General features: G+C 43.4%; 1 long non-coding RNA gene across 1 annotated transcript in view; it reads right to left on the bottom strand.

The window, feature by feature from the left end:
- Positions 1-539: 539 nt before the first annotated feature.
- LOC311442014 overlaps positions 540-20,814 on the bottom strand; it is a 33,970-nt gene continuing 13,695 nt past the window's right edge. Inside the window, exons 2-4 of the long non-coding RNA XR_014696405.1 lie at positions 15,674-15,763; positions 3,138-3,343; positions 540-1,632 (exon numbers count right to left, since the gene is read on the bottom strand). This is a non-coding gene — a long non-coding RNA (uncharacterized lncRNA). The remainder of the gene's footprint in view (positions 1,633-3,137; positions 3,344-15,673; positions 15,764-20,814) is intronic.

The following is a 20,814-nucleotide window of genomic DNA, read 5'->3' as shown; positions in this document are numbered from 1 at the left end:
TTACAATAATTATTCATTTCAAATGAAGCAGCCTTTTTTTGCCTTCCCCTTTGTGTCTGCCATATGCCCTGTGCACCAGACCCAGACCAGGAAACATGTTTCATGTCCTCATGGGGCCAGCAGTTCTTTGCCACAGCTGCTTTCAATGTCCCTCTTGTGAGGTGCTGGGGTTCTTGTACCAAACCGATGGGTCATGCCAGACCAAAAGGGTCAATATTCCCAAAAACAGTGGGATCTTGAGGGAAATGCTTTGAATAAGGGCTTTCTGAAGTGGTTTATTCCCCTGCTTCTCTGCTGCTGGATTATGTGTCTAAAGCAGGAAGGTCAAAGTCTAAATTTTTGGATGAATTATTGTTAGAGCTTAAAATCTGTGCATCAAGGGGAATGGCAACGGCTGGCATGGCTGTTTTGGATTATTGTTATGCCTTGGCCCAAGAAGTTAGCCAATAATCTGTCTCTTGGAAACTGGTTCTTTTGGAGATTTTGACAATGGAGCCAGGTGTTTCTTTGACAAGTGATTTTATTTCTTTACAAAACGTGTTTGAAATCCCAGTCCCCAGAACGTGGTCAGCATTGAGCAGTTTCCTTGCTTAGAGCTCCAAGCCTGCCTTTTCCAGAAAATTCATTGCCCCAAAGAGCATTTTCTCTGCTATTTCCCACCCCACAGGGAATCCACACTTTTTTGTTCTCCCCAAAATTCATGCATTTTTTGTTCTCTTTTGCAAGCTCAGTCAGTCTCCCAAGAATGACTCGGTTGACCTGTGACTTGTAACAGCCCATACCTTATGCAATGCTTTCAACTTCTTCAGGTCTCCTCTTCCTCCTCCTGATGCTGATGACTCTGCTACAATTTTAAGAAGGATCTCTGGTGACACATCTCCTGATAGCCACCTTTGAACATGGCGTATAATGACTCAGCTGAGTGCAGCAACACAGAACCAATGGCTTTTCTTGAATATACATATCTAGAGATATATATATGAGTAGGTTGGTTTTCTTAAAACATCTGATCTACTCTAGCCATGATCCCTAATGCAATGCTGTTCTAGCAAATGCCAGCACTTGCTGACACGTGACTGTTTCATCTGTGTCTTGCAGTCTTTGCAGTCTGGGGCAGTATCTTCTCTACACAGGAGGAAAACGCCTTGTTATTAAGAGCAAGCTCTAAGCAGTGCAGGGAGGGAAGGGAGAAGTGGGTGGAAGGGGGAATTATCCACTCCCATCCTCCTGGCTTAGTTCAGCAGAGCACATCCAAGGAGTGGGGCTTGGATTTCACAGTTCAACAGCGAACGCTGAGTAAATCTGGCAGCGTCTCTGCTTCTGGTGCAATCAGGTGGAGCTCACAACACATGCTGCTGTTTGGGGCTGCAGCTTTTTTAATTCCTCTCTCTCAAGCACTCCCCCTGCTCCCTCTTCCAGAATTAGGGTTGTTTCAAAGGATCCCCATCCCAGTGAACTGAGGCAATGTTCTTTGAGATGGGGTGGGGGGGAACTGCAGAGCAGAGAGCTCATCCTCTTGGCTGCCTTGGTGGCTTTGATGTAATGAAATGTGGAAGGACAGCTGCTAACATGACCCAGGCATGGGGCTACTTAGCTGGGCAGAGCTCTCAGAACTCCCTTCCACTGCAAAAACTAAAAAAAAAAAAAAAAAGAAAAAAAAAAAAGAAAGAAAAAAAAAAAAAGAAAAAAGAAAAAAAGCATGGTAAAATTGTAGAATGCATTGATTTTCTTATTCAACTGAGCTTCCAATCAGCACAGGCCTGCCAGATCCCAGCTACAGAAAAGTACCTGGCTGGCTTGGCCATGTTTAAAACCATCACCAGTAATTTGGTACAGCCAGAGCATAGCTGTGTCACCCCTGAAACCTTTTTTGTTTTTTTTTTTTTTTTTTTTTGCATGATCCTTAAGTGCTTTTGCTTGCTATTTTGCCTTTAAAAAAGAGAGATTTTTTTAAAACCTACTTTTCCCTGGGGCACCATCAGATGCTAATAAAATCTTTAATTAATTCAGATTCGGATGGGCTCACATTTCTCTTGCTAGCTCACAACTTCAATCAAGTTTTTTTTTTCCTTTTCTTTTCTTTTTTTTTTTTTTTTTTTTTTTTTCTGTGACTCTGCTTTCATGCCACTTTTCACTGCATTTCTGATTTATCTGGAATTGTGCTATATGGGCACATTGGCAGGATCTGGGATAAAAGAAGACTAAGATGAGAGAAATCATTAGCACGGGATGTATATTCAGGGTGGGGATTATTATTTTTTTTAAACCCAAAAGGTCCTATTGCTATTATGAATCCCCCAGGAACTCTTTAAATTACAGACAATTTGCTTGATTGGACTGCACTGGTCTTAAGCATTAGAGAGAGACAAATCACTCTTAACAAACATTAAATCAAATAAGATAGACAGAAATCTTGATAATGTGAAATGAATTCTGCAAAATTAAGACATCTGCTGAATGTTCTCTCCATAATAAAGCAATAATCTCCCTGAAATGGGGCCTGTCTCATTATCAGTTTGAAGACTGGTGTGAATGATTTTATCTAATGCTGGTTAACTGAGGAGGATTAAGTGGTACATGTTGTTTTCTGGGCCCAGGAAGTAAGAAAGGCATCTGTCTGCATGGCTGTCAGTCCTTCCAGGGTCAATCTCCCCATTCACTTACCATCTTTTGGGTCAAAGATTTACCATGCTGGGTACACAAAGACTTCCAACATTGTCTGAGAGATGCTTTTCAGATGCCTTCATCCAAATGAAGCCAAATGAGTTTTCCCTGGAGCCTGAGCCTCTAGTCTAAAGACAGAGGCAGGCAGGAGATGTCTTCCAGGCTGGGGAGAGGCTGCGCAGAGACCTCCCCAGCACTAGCACTTCCAAATCTGCTTGCTTGGAGCACCCTGCAAGCCAGCAGAGCAGGCTGCTGGCCAGGACAGGAAGTGCATGCAGGGGCAAGGACAGCTCTTAGGAAGGACTGTTTGTTGTTGTATTTTTTTATAGGCTTTCATTTTCTTTCCTACCTCGGCTCCTTCCTGGAATGATCTTAGAGGACAACCTGACCTGGAGTCTCTTCTCCTACCCTCTGCTCTTAAAAGGTTGATCAATAAGCCCAGGAAGGAGGAAACAACCATATGCTTGAATTACCTTAAAATATACATGTGCCCATGTAAAGCAGCTAGGGATTGAATTCAGCACTCAGAAGGCCGAGGACGATTTCTTCTGCTTCCCCCCGTGACACTTGGCAGCTCCCCTCCACCCCCAAGCTGCTCTGCAGGAATCTGTCCATGACACCACACTTTTGCGAGGAATTCTGCTCTTTTCCTTCTTCTCCCAGCCTCTTGGGACACCTTCTGCACGGAAAAAGGGGATTTGACTGAGAAATGCCATTCTCTGCTGATGCTCTAGGCACCATGCCTCTGAACACACCTTCATCTGATCTGTTGTGAATTGCCAAAGGGTAACCTGCCCTGCACGTGTTGTGCAACCTTGCTGCAGATCACAGAGCACTGCCTACTGCATAAACAAAGTGCCACGGCCTAGGGCAATATTATAATTGAATAGATATAACAGATTATTATCTGTTTGATGTGCAACACTGAGCTGCATCACTCCCTGTCATATTCCAGCAGACCAAAGTCAGGGACTCTTTCTAAAGCAGCCATACAACTGGGGAATGTAAGCAAAAGGCTCTCAAAATAGTAATAATAACACGACATATCTCTAGGGCTGACAAGTGTGTTGAGTACTGCAGTTTCACCCGTAATCTGTCATAAAGTTAGACAGTTCTATCAATGGGGAAATAAACAGCCGGGATAATAAAAGGTGAGTGCTGAATAGCAACCCTTCAGCTCCCTCCAGGCTTTATTAGGATAATTGATTTTGGAACATTAATAAGGATATTGATTAGCTTCAAGGAATTGAAACTCAGGGTGAGGGAGGAAGCAGGGGAGGAGTGAGCTGTTGCTCTTGGCTACAGACCCGTGGTGGGAGCAGGAGCCCTGCTACGAAGCGTCGATCAGTTGTGCCGAGGGATTAACTTTTATCTTTGACGTGAATTAGGGAAGTGGTTTCTGCAAGCGTGCCTTCCACACGACAAGGTCCCATGAAATTACAGAGCAAGAGTGCTCCAAAAGTCACCAGGCTTGTCGCATCATCTGCAGCCTCACGGGCAGTTTCCATTTCGTGGGGCAGCATTTCAAACCTGGCAGGGCAATGGTTTGACCATGGCCAGTCTGAGGGTGAGAAAGTCAAGCAGGAGGTCTGTGTGGAGGAGGTTTCCACGCAGAAAAGGGCTGGTTAGATCAGGACTGTAATCACACAGTGAGGTTTCACTGATCAGTGAATTTCCAAGCTAAAAGAGAGCTCTCATAAATATGGAATTTCACTTTCTTTCTTTTCAAGATCATGAAGTTCACGTGATTCTTTTTTTTCCTTGAAAATTTAAAGCACTGGCTTTCTGATACATTTTAAAAGAAGACAATTGCTTCCAGCCATCAAGCGAACAAAGTCATTGGCATCGTGCTCACTCTTCCAGTAAAATAATAGCTTTGGCTAATGCTGTATCGTCTGGCTAAATAAGAGTGAGCTTGCATTTTAGATACCACTGTGACTTAACAGAAGTGTCAGGTGGCTTCTCAGGGTCTTATTTTGATTGATTTAAAGAAGAACCTGGACCTGAAAGTGATCGCTGGCCAAGTCTGCAGATCTTGAATCTGCAGGTTGCTACACTTGTTGCTCTACACAAACACAGGTACATGTTTCAAGGAGTTTCACAGAACAGGAGGGGATGGGGAATGAGACAAATTCAGAGGTAGAAGCACCCAGGCCCAGCTTTGTGTCTCAAAATCAGTTTAAATCCTTGTACATGCTTGTAAATGATTTTAATATCATTTTTGGTGGATCTCTAGTGATTGCTATGTATTCATTTCTGACTATGAAGCTTTTTGTAGTTTTGTACTGGTGCATAGTTAGATTATACTGTCCCAAGGAAGCACCCAGTGACCGTAATCTACCACCAAAAAAAGACTGATTGAATTCATATGAATCTTCACCCAAGAGCTTACCAGGGAAATGCCTAACACGTCCTGAAATGCAACAACAACAAACAGCTGCAGCTGAACCTGCCTGTTTCTGTATTAAGACATTGTATTTCTGCCCTTTATCCAGAGGTCACCTGGCCAGTGGAGGCAGCCACCCCAACACTTGCTGTGCAAGATGAACAGACCAAGGATAGGTCTGACTGGGAATTATATCCCCATATGTTTCGGATAGTCATTCCAGGATTTTTAGCATTTCCCCCTCCATCATCAAACGCCTAGCACAAGTGGGGAAGATGCTCACGGTCTCTGACCATCGACGAGGAGTGAGAACTGAGTGCCTTTCCTGCTCCACCATTCCCTGCATGTTTCTCAAACAGGGAGATGCTTTTGTCACCTTGCTGCATGCAGACACGTGCAGATCATGACGAGGGCAGCACGGGCTTATGACACATGGCTCGGCTCTTTCGCCTCGTCTCTTTTTCATGTCCATGCAGCCGTGTACACACACACAAAGAATGGCTGATGCCCACCTTTTGTCTTCCCTCAGCTTCTCTTATATCTTGGTCCCCCAAAGTAGATCATGAGTAGATTATTTAGAAGAATGGGACACTGGATAAAGACTATAATAGACAGGTAATTATAATGAAGAAAGAATTATTAGATAACGGGATAGATACCTGGATGGATAGATGCGGAATAGAGATCTGATAGTTTTTTTTTCTCTTTTGCAAAAGCCCTAAAATAAAGGAACTCTTAAACATACATAAATCATCTAGCTCCGGGATAGGAGCAAAGACAAGTTCCCATGGCAACAAGATCTATGCTGTAAAGCTGCGCTGCCCTTTGTTATGTATCTTTGTGATATTTCTCTCAGACATGTCATTGGCAATTACCCACAGAAGGAGAGCTCAAATTGTTCGGGAGCCCAGCAGATCCACCTTACATTATTTTCTGTAATTAATGAGATTATTGAATTTCCACGCTAATAAAGCGTGGCAAGGAGTCTGAAAACAACTCCTCTCTGAACCAATTTAGGGTGATTCCTCGGTGCTGCGCCCCCACCCCTCCACACGCACACCTCTGCACAGACCTTGGTGCAGAGGGAAAAAAAATAATAGCGTGAGCCCTCTGAAAAGCTCTCCTGCTCTGCTATGAGTCAGCTTGCTGGAACAGCATTGACGTTTCTGTGTTGCCAGGAGGTGAAACCCTGTGTAAATGTTCCTAAAAGCAGTTTTCGAGCTATTCATCTTTGATAACATTGTTTCTTTATGAATGCTTGAGCTTCACTTAGCTGCCTATGCATCACTTTTTGACAGGTCTCCATCTATTCTTCTGCTGCCTGCATGCAGAAAGCTCTCTCCTATACAAAGAAGAGGCACTTGCTGGAGTCAGTCCCCTCTGAAGCTTTTTTCCCATGAAGTTTCCTCTCCATGGGGGCTCTATCCTGCCCAGGATGCCAGCAGCTCACCTCCTGCCGCACTGGGGCAGGGAAGGAGCGGGATGCGATGGTGCAGTGCTGGGAGAGCCAGCTCAGGCCCTTCACAAATCAGGGTGCCATCCGCACACAGAGCAGCGATGATTTTGTATGTGCTCTTCAACTCTTGAGGGCTGACACACACAGAGACAGGGCTTTCCCTTCCTTTGTCCCCCTCCCCAGCTTTTCCCTGGTCTTATTTTTTAACTTTAATTACTATCCAAGGAGGAATAAATACATGGAAGTAGGAAATTCATAGCAAATGACAAGGAGCGGACTCCCAAGATGAAAAAAAAAAAAACAAACACAGCGTGGCCTGGCCCTGGTGTTACTGAGGGCATGAAGAAGGACGACTTTTGCCTTGTCATGCCACCTGCTGAAAGAAGGGTCAGCACCACCACCAGGCCACTGAACTAACCCCATGTCTGCTGGTAAACACTTCAACATCTCCTAATGCTATGTTGATAGATAGAGAGATGAAACACAGAGAACTCGTGCCAGCATATCGGAGACTATTGAAGAGTCATTACTTCATTTTGCAGCTGTTTTTTTTTTTTTTTTTTTTTTCTTTTTTTTTTTTTTCCTGCAGTGATGCTGTTGTGGGTCTTTTAGAGCTGCTTCCTGCTATTCATCTCCTTCAAAGCTTTCTAACTTGCATCTGCCTCCTCAGCTCCTGGAAGCATTCTGAAATTCTCCCACAACGTGTGCTTTCGGGAGGCAGAACATTGCTGGGATCACTACAAAGTCCTTCCCCTGCCTCTTCCCCTCCTTGCAATAACAATAATTTATCAGGAAGGTGTTTGCCAGGCCCTCGACACCGTGTGGGAGGTGCAGGGAGACGAGGCCCCGAGGACCTGACATTCTCCATAGACAGCAGCAGTCGAGGCAGAAAGTGCAATGGACGGCTGGGGGCTGATCTGTCTTCCAGCACTGCAACTTATCTTCCCGCGGCGGCAGCTCCCCGCCGCTCTCCCTCCAGATGAGTTACCGTGTTGGGCTTTCAGGAAGCAGTTCCACAAAGAAATATTTTGCCTGCTTTGCTGCGGAGCCTTCCCGTCTTCTAAATGTGCTCCACGCCGTCGCGCAGAGCACCGTGGGGCTGAGCAGCACAGCCAGGACCTCTTCATCCTGCTCCTAATTCGAGCACTGGCCTTTTCGATAACCATTTTTCTCCTCCTACCTTAGCAGCTCTCGTTGTAGAGAAAGCCCTTATGTCTTTTTTTTTTTTTTTTTTTTTTTTTTTTTAAGTGCTTTGAGTTTTAACAGAGGAAAGCCCTGAAATGGCATTTACACCCACCTTATATTTTACTAGCCTAATTTCCCTCTTGCTTCTGTTCAGATTTTTTTCTATTCTTTTCTCTCTACCTACCTACCCACCTATCCACCTATCTAAACTGTCTAATCTCTCCGGGGTAATTCTCTGCATGTTTCCAAGACAAAAGTGGTTATGTTCTCATGTTCAAATATGTTCTCTGTTCAAACCCAATTACAAACTTCTTATTTCTCACAGGTTTTCCAGCTACCTGCGCTCCTGGTAATGATCAGATAAATATCTCTGCTCAATGTTTCACCATTCTTCTTGCTGCAGTTTGCCAACTAATTGAAAAGCACTCTGTTTCCATGTGAATATGTATTGAAGAGCTCAGCTAGTAACCGAGCCAGCAGCAAACTGCTGCATCTATAGTTTGGCTAAGGCTGCTTTTTCTGAATTATTGGCAAGTATCAGGATCAGAAGAACCAACGTACTTTCTTTAAAGCTGAGCGGAAATGTCAAATTCTGGTGCTTAAGAGCTGTATAGTGTTGAATTTCTGCTGATATGACACAGTATCTGGTAAATCATATCCCAGAGTGCAAAATGTCTTAGAGAAAAGCACACAGCTTCCAAAATGAGTACCCATTCACAGGGAACACCATCGTGTTGAATTGGCAAGTTAGATCCTTGAGTTCAGAAAAAGCAGATCTTTGCAAATACTTTGAGGCTTCTTTTTAATTCCTAAGTTTAATTAAAGGCAGCTCTTGCCGTCTTGTCACACCTGCATGCCTGCATCAAACACAAGCCACAAACAAGCCTGCAGCACTGCTTGCAGACCCCAGGGCAATGCTCTCCTGGATGAGGAAAACAACATTTTCCTGACCATCTCACTGCAATTCTAGGTTTAATACACCTGTGTTAGAAGGAAATTGTTCACAGCAAGGAGAGTTTAGAGTTTGACTATAGATTTAAGGCAGGTTACGTGCCAATCACATCCCAAAGGGGAAAACGGGAGCTCTAGTTTCTCCAGCCCTCAGTGAACTCTGGCTCATAAACCACACCAGCACACCAGCTCGGTGGGAGGGAGAGGTGTAGTTTGGCACTTAGGATCACCTGAACTGCTTTCCTTCAGAAACAGTCTGTATTCATCATGTCCCACGTAGCCGGGGCTTAGGAGGGAAACGTGACCAGCCAGGCTTGGAGATGACAACAGCCTCCTCGGCTCTGACTCAGCTTCACTGCCACCCTCTGCCCCTACACAAGCTCTCAGTTACTGCTGGCTTTCCATCAGATCCCCATTTTTTAATTATATGCAAAGCATTGAAACAAGAACTGATCCCCAAAGGGATCGTTGCCATTGAGCTTATATGATGAGAAAAATCAATCTAGCCAGGAACTGTTTATCATTTCCTTTCCCTGGAAAATTTACTTCCGTTGGCCACTATTGGGACAACATACCTCTGGTCTGATCAGTACAACAGATATTACATTAAACAAAACATAAATCAAAACAAAACCATGAAACATGAAAGTAGTTCATGCTAAGTAGTTTGCTCTTGAGAGCAAACTGGAAAGGAGCTCAGACCTAGCAGCTGTCTCCTGTCTTGCTCTGCACAGAGACCATCACTGGACAAATGATGGAAATTATGCTTTGCCCAGAATCTTTTTTTTCTTTTAACTTTGCTTCCAGTCTGGCTTAGAATCAAGCAAACCACATCGTTCTCTGCAAGAGAAAACATACCCCAGGGATTCATTTAGGATTGATTTAAACTTTCTAGATCAGCAGTGTTTGTTTTGATATTCATTGTTATTTTATGGACAACCTATTAAGTCATTTCAATTAGAAGAATTGATCTAAATGAAAATTAATTTGGAGAAGAAAAATAAAACTGTGTTATTCAAAATGGTATTTTCAATGTTAGTATTCATTCCCTCTTGTTTCCTTTCCTCCAAAACAAAATTTAGGCACAGCTTGGCATAATTCAGTAATGCATTTCGGTCTTGACAAAACTACGTTCCCTGATTTTAAGTGGTTTTGTCAAAGTTCTTCCAAACCGTTCCACCTTCAATTTACCTCTGGCCTTTACTGTTTTACCCCCTCCCTTGGCTCCTGTAAACTATTACTTCAAAAAGAAAACACATACAGATGACAATTTTCTATGAACCTTTCTGTTCAGACCTTCTATTAACCTTTCCCTTTGTACATAAAAACACCAATAAAATAGAATCTCCCCCTGGAATCCTGCAGAGATTTGTTCCTTTTTTGACCTAATACAGAGGTTTTTGCCCGGCCGTGTTTCACTTACTGTTTACCTTTGTTTTCTTTTCTTTCTTCTCACAAGGCTGGTTAGAAAATCTCGAAAATCCATCCAAATTATAAACATTTTTGGCATATTTTGCCAGTTGCCTGTTAGCTTTTATAGGCTATTGTGCTAGGAGAAGGAAGCAAGAGCCTATGAAGGGAAGACTGTGGTGAAATATTAGCCTGATAAGTGATAATGTTCCCTCCAGGTACTGCGAGTGTAGAGATAGTCTTACATATGATGCTTCCTGCTTCTTGCTAATAAACTTAGTTTCCTGCTGAGCCCCACTGAGTGTCTGTAATAGAGCCTCCTCTTGGTGAGGAACCTGGTGGTGCAGTTTTCATGGGTAAGCACTTGGGCTGAGGCCGTGGGCTTCAGCAAAGAGGTACGGTGGTCCAGTGGGACAAGCGGGGTAAATCATCCTGCCATCAGGAATCAGAGTCCATGAAGGAGGGGAAAACAAATGTAAAGACTCCAATCATTGCACCTGTCACTGCTCTTAGGTGCCCTCTTCCTTTCAGCCCATCGCCTCCTTGGCCAGGGTGAGGCTCGTGGTAAAGAGACCTTATTCCTTCACCTGCAACGTGACAGTGTTTACATGATTTATAAGCATCTCAGGAAAAAAAAATCTTTCTGGATGTGACATCTGTACACACCCACGACCCTGCCAGAATAATGAGCATGTTGAATAGTTGAAAGCTGAGAAACGCTAACATTTACAGGCTTTTAGTGCTTGACACAACACTGAACAATGGAAGCAGCAAACTTTCACAGCTAAGCGAAGCAGGCAAGGGGTCTCTTTCATTTCTGATTTTGATAGTTTTGCCACATAGTCGAGGTGCAGTTCAAACATTGCTACTGCAGTGTGCCATGCTTTTGTGTTAATGAAGACCTTCAAGGTGTGCCATCAGGTGTGACAACATTCATTGTTGTTGTCTTTATCATCCCAGTCCTCCTCTTTCTCTTTATTATGGAATGGGAACAATACCGTTTTTCAAAACTTTTAGGGTGTTTTTGCAACCCATGGAACAGACGAGTGAGAATCACTGCTCTTGGATGTACATTAGAAAATATTCATTGAATTGCAAATGTTTTCCAGCAAGGAACCCACAAATTGCTTGTTTCTTGGTTATTTTTCTGCTTATAATTCATCTTCTGCAGCTGGCTATCTACAGACTATTGTTTCTTCTCTCTGATGGCCTGGCTAAATAAAGGTATACTAGCAGATAGCTCAATACTGCACCACATCCCACCTAAACATGATTGTGATTTGAATGTATGAAGTGAGCTAAAATGCATGAAGCTTTGTGGAGATTTGCAAATAACATCCAGATATTTGCAAATAGCAAATAATCTGATCCCGAGAATTGAAATAAGCCAAACTCAGCCTTTCCTTTTCAAACACAGTCGTGCATCATAGTACAGGAGGAGGAGTCTATTTATTTGATGACGGATTTTTTTTCCATTTTTTCCAGCTGGCTATAATTGTTTGCATCCCACAGGTTTGGGATTTTTTCCCATTTTCCTTCTCTTTCCTGATCCAGCATGGGTCAGAGCAGCTTTCTAAAATTTAAAATGCTTTTTAGCTGTAATTCTTTCCTTACAATTTAATATTTTAGAGATTAAGCCAGCATGTCCAATATGATTTCATCCCGAAGTCTGATTGCCACATTTCTATTCCCAGCATATTGAGAGATAGGCCTCATGGTAACTGTGAGCTTTTTATTCAGGACACCTCGTCTTTGATCTTCATAGCACAAAGCATGGAGTGCTGCTCAGATAAGTTCATGGGAAAACTGCTGAGCAGAACAGGGCATGTAGGGGAAATGTGAGCTGTGATGCTGAGAGCTCTGCTGCACAGCCGCCCACTTCTACTTGCTCAGTGGCTACTGGGAGAAGGGAATGGCTCTGCTGGTTTGCATGAGGACAAGGGCACACAAGTCCCCACAAGGTACCTGTCACCTGGGCAGGCATTGCTCTTTCTTAGCTTGAGGCTCAGGATGGTGGAGAGGGGGCAGATTTTGAAGCTACTGCTTCCAACAGGAAAGTAGATGGTGCCTGTATAATCTCTAACTTGCACCCTTGTCCTTCTGGCTGTGCAGGATCTTTGTAGGATCAAGGCATTTGGTCCCTCTCATGCAAGTCTTTAAGCACAACTTCTTTCAGGATGTGCCTGACCTTGACAGAAGAAACTTTTCTCTACGCAATCAATGCTGTTGCTTGGAAGATGACAGAAAGGCCTGTTACACTTGCATGAGCTTGAGTCTGAGTATACAAAGCACTTCAATTTGCATCCCTCGCACTGCTTAACCACAGTCGAGTACCTTTTAGTGGGAAGCTGGTATCCATTCAGTATTTGGTATCATCTTAATCTCCCCCCCTCCTCCCCTTGCACTATGTCTCTGTCGGTACCCAGTCCTAGGAACAGACAACATAACTGTAAACACATTTATTACACCCTCGAATCCCTCACTTTCCCTACTCATATCTCCTTTTACTGTGTGGCACCTGTGTTTTGTTTTCATTTCCTCAGAACAAGCAATAAAGCCTTAATTTCATTCAAGAAACAGGAAGGAGAGCTTGTGCTGCCAAGCTCTGAACGTGCTGGCAGCAGCCGTGGAGGGAATGCAGGCAGGTTTGGGTGCTTCACCCCACGACAGTGGGGAAAGACCCAACGTGAAAGTCTACTGCTGCTGGCTATGGTGTGTTCTGCACCATCAGAAGGGCTGACATCAGTTTTGCATGGCTTTTTTCCTCTATTCCTGGGGTGCTGAACTGTGGCTTGCATACTTTGGAGTGGTGATGGAGGGTCCAGAGACCTTTTCTGGAAAGTAGACAGGATCCACATGGTACCAATGGCCAAAAATCGCTGCCTAGTAAAATCACACATTGTGGACTTGACTCAGGAAAGAAATTCTTTAGTTATATGAATACCAATAATAAAGTGTCCAAATTTCTAAAAAAGGTAATTCATTAACAATTTCAGGCACTGTAATTAGTTAGGAAAAAAAAAAAAAAAAAAAAAAAAAGTCTGATCTTCCATGTGGAAACTGTGGGCTTCTATTTTCTGCTGTATTTCTGTCTTGCTTAGCAGAAAAAAAAAGAGCACTTCAGAGCAGTTTGACAGCTCCTTTGAAGAGAAAGTCCTGGAGAGTTTGAGGTACTAAAGAAAGACCAAAAAGGAAAATACAGCCATAACCTAAATTTCAGGCAAATAAATGGACTAGGTCAGTAATAGCTATGATACACCTTTTCAGACATTGGAAGGGATAGACTTTGAAGCCAGCACAGTTCCCATATTAAGACCAGTCGTGTCCTCAGCCTAGCACAAGTCTTTGCCATGAGGACAGGGTATCTGGCTGTAGCTGGCTAACAGTTTTTGAATACTGGTGTACAGCCTGAATGTCTTCATGGTCTCCTCTAGCCATAAATCAGGTAACCTTTAAATACAAATTTTAGCCAAAAAGTTAGTCCCTCTGCAGAACTTTCCTTCCCCAAAATCCTCATGCAGCATTTTCCTACAGAAGGTTTCCATGGAGATGGAAGAGTTACAAGGAAAATACCTTTGTTCACTTTTCAGGGAAGCAGATCTGCCTAGAGGACAAGAAGAGCTCTGTGACAAAGCAGCTGATACCTGGTGTTTCAGATGGTGCCAAAGGCTCCACTTCCACCCCTATAACATCTCCCTCCTTGAGGGCTGTGTCAAGCCCAGGAGCATGTGGTCCATCACATAGGTGTCCTCCAGGCTGCTCCTGAGGGCTGCCGGCTGTTCATCCCATTGGAGATGCTCCTCAACCTGCTTGTTTTCAGCAAATGTCCTCCCAGAAGCCCATCAAAGCTCACGTCCCCGTGTCCTCACACATAGCCAGTGCCACAAGACACCGTGCATCTCCTGGCAATCTGAATTAGGCTGGGGATTTATTTGGCCTAGGAAGAGTTGTTCTAATAAGATCAAGGTATATGTGTATCCTATAGGGAAGGGCCCAGGGATGCTTAAAGGGTGAGCATGGCCACCCCAAGTGAGGAGAGCTGCCACTGTGCTCAGAATTTCTTTTCAGACTCCAACTACAAACCAAACCCAGCCACAGGGGGCTGTATATTGCAAAAACTCCTGAGGGTTTCCTACCATCCTGCTGCAAACCCACACCTTGATCAGCTTTGCCTTTTAATGAGCCGGGCCAGTAATTCATACAACCTATGCCACCCTAAGCATTTCCCCAACGCCTTTTAAATGCTGGTGGTATTTGCGTCAGGCTCCTGGGCTCCAAACACACAAACACAGGCTGCTTAATTAACTGCAGGCCCTCACGACGTCTCCGGGACGAACGTGATGGCATCAGGGCATGTTTCAGTATTTTTAAAGGCTGCAGGCTATCACCTAGGGCAAGTGACACTGATTGCCAGCAATAGACTCCACCATGCTCAAGCAGCTTTACTGTAGCTTTTCCAGTTTCCTAGCAACAAGGCCAGCAAGAAGACCTAAAAGTCTTCCTTAACAAGCTCTGTTTGTCCAGAATATGCACTTATCACTGCATTGCAAACACTGAACGATCTCCCAGGCCAGTTGATTATTAACAGAGGGAAATGCAATGGAGACGCGTATTTCAGGAGGGACTGGCCCTGCAAATTTGTTAGGCAATCCAATATTTGCGAGTGTGAGAGAATGCAGATTAGAGGGACCCAAATGTCCTGATTTGAAATCTTTGTATTTCTCTATTCCATTGGGCTTTAGCATGCCCCAGGGTTGTTTTTGTGGGGTTTCCTGGGCCAGAACATGGCTAGAGGAAAGATGTTCCCCTGCTTCTTCCACCAGGCCAGCTGGCTGATCCCCACCAGGCTCAGGATAGCAGGAGAACAAAGCAAGTGAGGAAGAGCCCCAGGCCTGAACAAAGGGCAAGAGGAGGTAGAAGGGGAAAAAACACCCTCTGAGAGATGGCAAACACTGAGCTGGGGCCATCTCTATGTCAGCACAAATCAGAAACTTATAAGCACAGAACTTGTGCATTATTAGATACATACATGAAAGAGCAGGGAAGCAGCTTCAGGATTTAAAGTGCACATGAGTGTTAACTCCTTTATTTCTTTATTTATTCTTTCAGAGCTGACTTGCACAGCTAATTAGTTTCTTTTCCTCCTCCTCCTCCTTTTTTTTTTGTTTTTTGTTTTTTGTTTTTTTCTCTTTTCTTTTCAGAAGCCCAACTGCCATATTCCTTTTCCTGGCAAATGGATGTGTTGAAAGACAGCCCTCCTCCACACAGAGAATTTTTTCACTACATCCACCAAGCCATGATAAACTCTGGAAAGATTAAATGTAGCTCTGCCCCTCCAAGCAATCATTTCCTTTTATGGCTTGGAAGGGACAAAACCAGGTGACATGCTGCAAAAGTTAAACACTGAACACTGAAACACTGGAAGTTTCCAAGACATGATGGAGAAGTTGTGCCAACAAGCAGAGATGTATAGGAGGAGAAAACAGAGGGGTAGAAAGTGGCGTATGACCATCTGCCAGTATTGGAAAAGAATAAATGCTGAGGAGAAATAATAGGAAATTTTTTGGATGCTGTGAGAGGGCACAAGTGGCAGCAGCACACAGAAATAAAGAGGCACATACAGGCTGAGGAGTGGGACTTCTGCCTGGCAGCTCAAATCCTGAATCCCCTGGTCACCGCTTCCCCAGGCAGGACTGCTGAAGTGTGCAGCTCTGGAAGTCAGAAAGGATTAAAGCCATTAGGATTTACCCGTATAAGAATATATAACTTTTGGATAGAAGACAGAGATGTATTAGAGAGAGCTGGCTTGTACCACTTTTGCACTGCTTAGCACTGGAATAACTCCTTTCACTTTAATGCACTTATTCCCATTGATTTATTCAGGTATGAGAGAAGTCTAGCCAGCAGAGCTCAAATAAATCTTTTAGACCATACCATTCTGCCAAGAAAAGTGGTAGAATACCTCATATCTATAGGAATATCTATGTGTGTCTGTCGATGTGCATTTAATTTTTTTCATTTAAGAATATGAATATCATCCTTCTTGGGTACCCTTTTAGAGAGGAAAAGCACTCTGAAGTGTTCACTAAAAGACTGTGCTGGTGTCAAGGTTTGGTGCAGACAGCTAACTTTCAGATGAATCAAGTTCAGCAAGGCAAAGTCCTCCTGTGGCTACACACTTAAATTTTGTTTCTCAAAACAAAACTCACCCAACTGCCTAGCAGTTGTGAAAATAGCCAGCAGTTAATAACAGGACTGTTCTGGCAAGGGAACGTGATACAATGCAGAGCCCTTTGTTAGTGGCTGAAGCAAGCAGAAGGCATTTCCCTCATTTTCTATAGTTTTCACCAGCACTCAGTGCAATTCTGGTTGTTGACTATAGCAGACACATGCTCACTTCTTTCTCCTGACTATAAAGGCTCAGGAGACATTTCTAGGTTGCTTGTGTACAATTTAGGAGATTGTGGCTTTTTAAACTAAAGCCAGGGGAAGAAAAACACTTTAAAGGATTTGATTAGAGCAAGTAAGGAGGAGAAAGCCCAAATCCCCATCATCTCAGATGTGGATCTATTTTTTGTTTGTTTGTTTTGTTTTTCTTTTTTTTTTTTTTTTTAAAAAAAAAAAAAAAAAGCAGGATCCTCTGATGAAGTTTACATCCCAAAACTAAAGTCTGGACAGCCCTTGAACAGCAAGAAATGGCAGAGTCAGGATCCAAAGGCAGCTGCATTTTGAGCTTGTCTCAGTATTTCGGAAACATCTGCATTCTTTATCAACTTCCATAACCAGTAAAAAGATGAAGCAGTATTTCTGCAGCTGTGGTAGATTGATGTAACTAGCACACATTTAATTGTATTTCAAGTTTTGGCTACCTCTCATGCAGGGTAATAGGGGATGTTACAGATGGTTAACATGCAACAGATACTTGGGGACTGCAGAGTGATGAGAACCACGTGTTTTTCACGCTGTACAATTCAGAAATGGTCAAGAAAGAGGCTGAGAAAAAACAAGTCCCTTACATAGGTATCCATTTGCAGTGGGACCCTAACTCTGGAATTCCCTAATAAGGGTTCAGGAGAAAGACTGTTGTTGTATGTGTGAAAAAGACAAGTTGTTGAACATTTACTCTAACTAAAATGAGAACTAACTCAAATATTATGTCTAAACTTAAACTATGAATGATTACTGTGATCAGAAAATCCGTGATTGAGCATTAGAGTCTGCTTTATTTTCACGCCGTCAGGTTTTGGCTGTGTATGCTGAAATACTAATAAGAGGGTTTGATCCCATGCTATTTCTTGCCTTGAGGTCTGGGAGATAGCCATACCACATGCTAAGCTCTTCTAAGCAATCAACCTTTTGAAGTTTGCCCATGCTGATTTATCGCTTAGTCCCAAAAAGTAAGAAACACCATACTACGTGGCACTCCAGTGATCCCCTTGATAAAGATAATCATTTTTCATTTCATGAATGCATTTATTTATGTGTCTGTTAACACAAAGATGGGACAACCATCTCTGTATCATAGATGGCTTTGACAAGACTTTAAAGGATTTCTCCAAGCTCTCCGAAGACCAACTGTAACAAATGTTACAATTCAATTCAGAAACAGCTCTCTACAAGCCAGGTTTCTCTACATGCCCGGTTTCTGAGACAGAAAGAAGGCTCCTTTTAATAGGAATTAACCAGCAAGGTTCCTCTATTTTTGAGGGTAGGATGGTTTAAGCTATTATGGCCACATCCTTCAAGAAGAAGAAGCCTTGCACAGACCCAAACGCACATGCAGTTCCCAACCTAAGTGTGCAAGTCTGATCAATGGCTGTGCAGACTGCTAATGAGCCCCCTCATTAGCTGCACGCAGGAATATTTACCTGGGATCAGGGGCTGTGGTGGTAACTACATGCTAAAGTACAGTGGCAGCTTGGCGAGCTCTGAACCCCTCCGACACCTACCAGTTGTAAACTTGCCCCCTTAATGTCAGTGTAGCTCCCCGGTGTGCACTGCTCTGCCTCTCTTCCCAGTCCCTGCTGCTGCTGGCTGGTTTTCGGTCCTGGGAGCCCAGCAAAACAGTGGTACTTGGAGAAGATATACGTGTGCTTATTTTCAGAGGCTCACCACTCTGGATGGTGAATCAGGTCCAATGTGGACTCTGGTGCACCACAACTCCTGATATGACTTGGCAAAGTAATAGAGAAGAGCCCGTGCTTCCTATTGATTGAATTGCAGCCTGACCTCTCTCGCCTCTTCTCTGGCAAGACTTTTGTTCATCTTTCTCTATTCAGTATTATCCTCCTCTGATAGCCCCCATTCCGGTCTGCCAGCAGTATTTATTACTTTTCCACAGTATGGCTGTTTTCAGTTTTCTTACATTTCCAATTATACTGCACAGTTGCCATTGATCTGTTTTCTGTTAGCATGAAAATCAGAGCTGTGATCTATATAATTTAAAACTCTACCTTCATTAACCTTCCTTTTGTTTTTAAGGCAGACTATTTAAATTGATCTTTATTAAATAAAATTACAAGAGCCATCAATCCTCATGCTTCACGGTGTAAGTTGATCAGTGGCTAACTCAGGAAGTAATTGCCAGAGGACCTCTTTGTTAAGATGCTGTACAATTGGATGCATTTCAGGAGTTTAAATCCTCCCAGGGACTACACGGCTGCTACCAGGGAAAGCATTCAGCACTTGTTGGATCAGTGGTTAATTCTGACATGGAAGGAGAGAGCAGCTTGGCTGAACGGGCTTTTGCTATGGCAGCTCATCTCTCAGCTGCTGCAATGGCCAACACCTGATGTAAGTCCAGGGCCAAATCCCTTGGTGATGTACATTAGCACCAACCCCCTGCTGTGATACACAGATCCTCAGCTGGTGGAGTTCAGCACAGCTCCGTTGCCTGGAGAGCTGACCCCATGTTCTTCTGTCCTCTCCTGTTGCCAGACAGTGACAGGAGTGTGTATCATGAACCTATTTATGAAGTGCTCTGTTCTCATCCCATTTTTCCATTTGCAGACTGCTGCTAGTGCTTGTCACGGTGTTACTTGGGTTTTGTACCAAATCAGAACCCTGCACTGCCCCAGGAAACAAAAAGCTTAAGCTGCAGGACATCTGCATTCTCTAAGAAATCTCCTCCCTTGTTGTGGTTGTATGTATCCTAGCTTCTTAAATTGACTTTTCACATTGTCTAAACATATTTAGACACAAGACTTCACAATTACAGGAAAGTTGTTTTCAACATCCTCCTACTCTCATTCAGATCCATTCTCTTTTGCTCTCATGTTCTTATCATATTTAAGAATTCTGAGTAAATGAGCATTAATGAACCAATTTAAAATTATTTTTCTATGAGCAATTTCAGCTGCAAGTCACTTGATTATATGAATCCAAATGATGGGGGTGGGGGGAGGGAGAACATAAAACGTGTCTTTGCTGCAGCAACCCGTGACCAATTTAAGCGCTGGAGCAAAGGTAAATGCAGGAGGGCTGAGCTGCCACCTGAGCACTGTCTGCACAGCACTGGGTGGAAAGGAAATGGTGCAGAGCTATGAAAGTCACAGAAATGCATGGGATCACACAGAGGAGGGGGCAGGAAAAACTCTTCTTCTGTCTTTTTCTCTGTAGATGCTCACCTCCCTGTGCTGCCTCTGCAGGACGTGGCATTAGCATCCACAAGCCCTCCTTTGGACATGGAAAGCAGCTAGCACAGTTGGCATCTGGCAGAGAAACAAGTGCTAGGTGGTCTGTGGGATGGTTTCCAGCATGGAGGGAGAGGTGAGGGCATAGGCAGGTTGCGTGGATTTGTGTCACCACGCACAAAGTGCACAAATCCAGCGTTGGAAGAGATTTACTGCTATGCCCACAAGGCACAGTAGCATGTAGGGACTGACAAGACGATATCTTAAAACCCTGTGTGCAGCAGCTGCACACGCTAATATATTGTTTTCCAATGCCAGGTACATTCTATATTTTAGCTCTATAAATTTCAAAGTTAATCCAGAAACGAGTTATTCAGCATTGCAATAAAATGTGACTACCTTCTGACAGCTTTGTTCTATTCTTTATTCCTGAGGCATGAGCAGAGAAGAAAGGCTTGTGTGCTGTAGAAACTAATAACCACAAGTTAAACCACAAGAGTTCAAAGGGCTTGGTCCACCTCCTGTGGAATTTGATAGGAGATTCCTACTACACAGAAAACAAATGTGATCTGACCCAAGCAGCTGGATGGCTGTGAGGGATGGAATGAGGCTGAGTCATGGCTCCAAATGTCTTTTTGAAGGAAGATCTAAGTTTATTCCCAGGTTTGGAGCCATTTCCATTTTGTCTTCCAGCTTGAGAATGGGGTTTAGAGTGGTCATTACTGTCTTTGGGTTTGGATCACTCTGCAAAGGGAAGGCTGTCTGGTGGCTGCAGGAAAGGTGCTGGTTTCAAAATTCCTCTTTCGTTTCCCCAGCTCTGCTATTGACTTTCTCTCTGACCTTGGGCACATCAATTCTTCCACTGAAGTAAGTTGGAACTCAATTGCATTTTATGTTTCTTTATGAGTCAGATTCCCTTTCTGCAAAATGAGGATCATAACACTTAACTACCACTCAGAAGTGCTCTGAGGCCTAACAACAAATTAATGTTTAAGATCCTTGGATTTAAAGAAAAAAAGAAAAAAAAAAAGAAAGAAAGAAAAAAAAAAAAAAACAACAACCTTTACAGATATGTGAATTTCATTGGAAAATGTCAATTTGTAGAAACTGAAGAAGTTCTTCAATGTTTT

Source organism: Aythya ferina (genome assembly GCF_964211825.1).
Source record: "Aythya ferina genome assembly, chromosome: 10".
NCBI lineage: Eukaryota > Metazoa > Chordata > Aves > Anseriformes > Anatidae > Aythya > Aythya ferina.
Note: the sequence above shows the minus strand (reverse complement) of the source record. Positions and strands in the feature narration are given on the sequence as shown.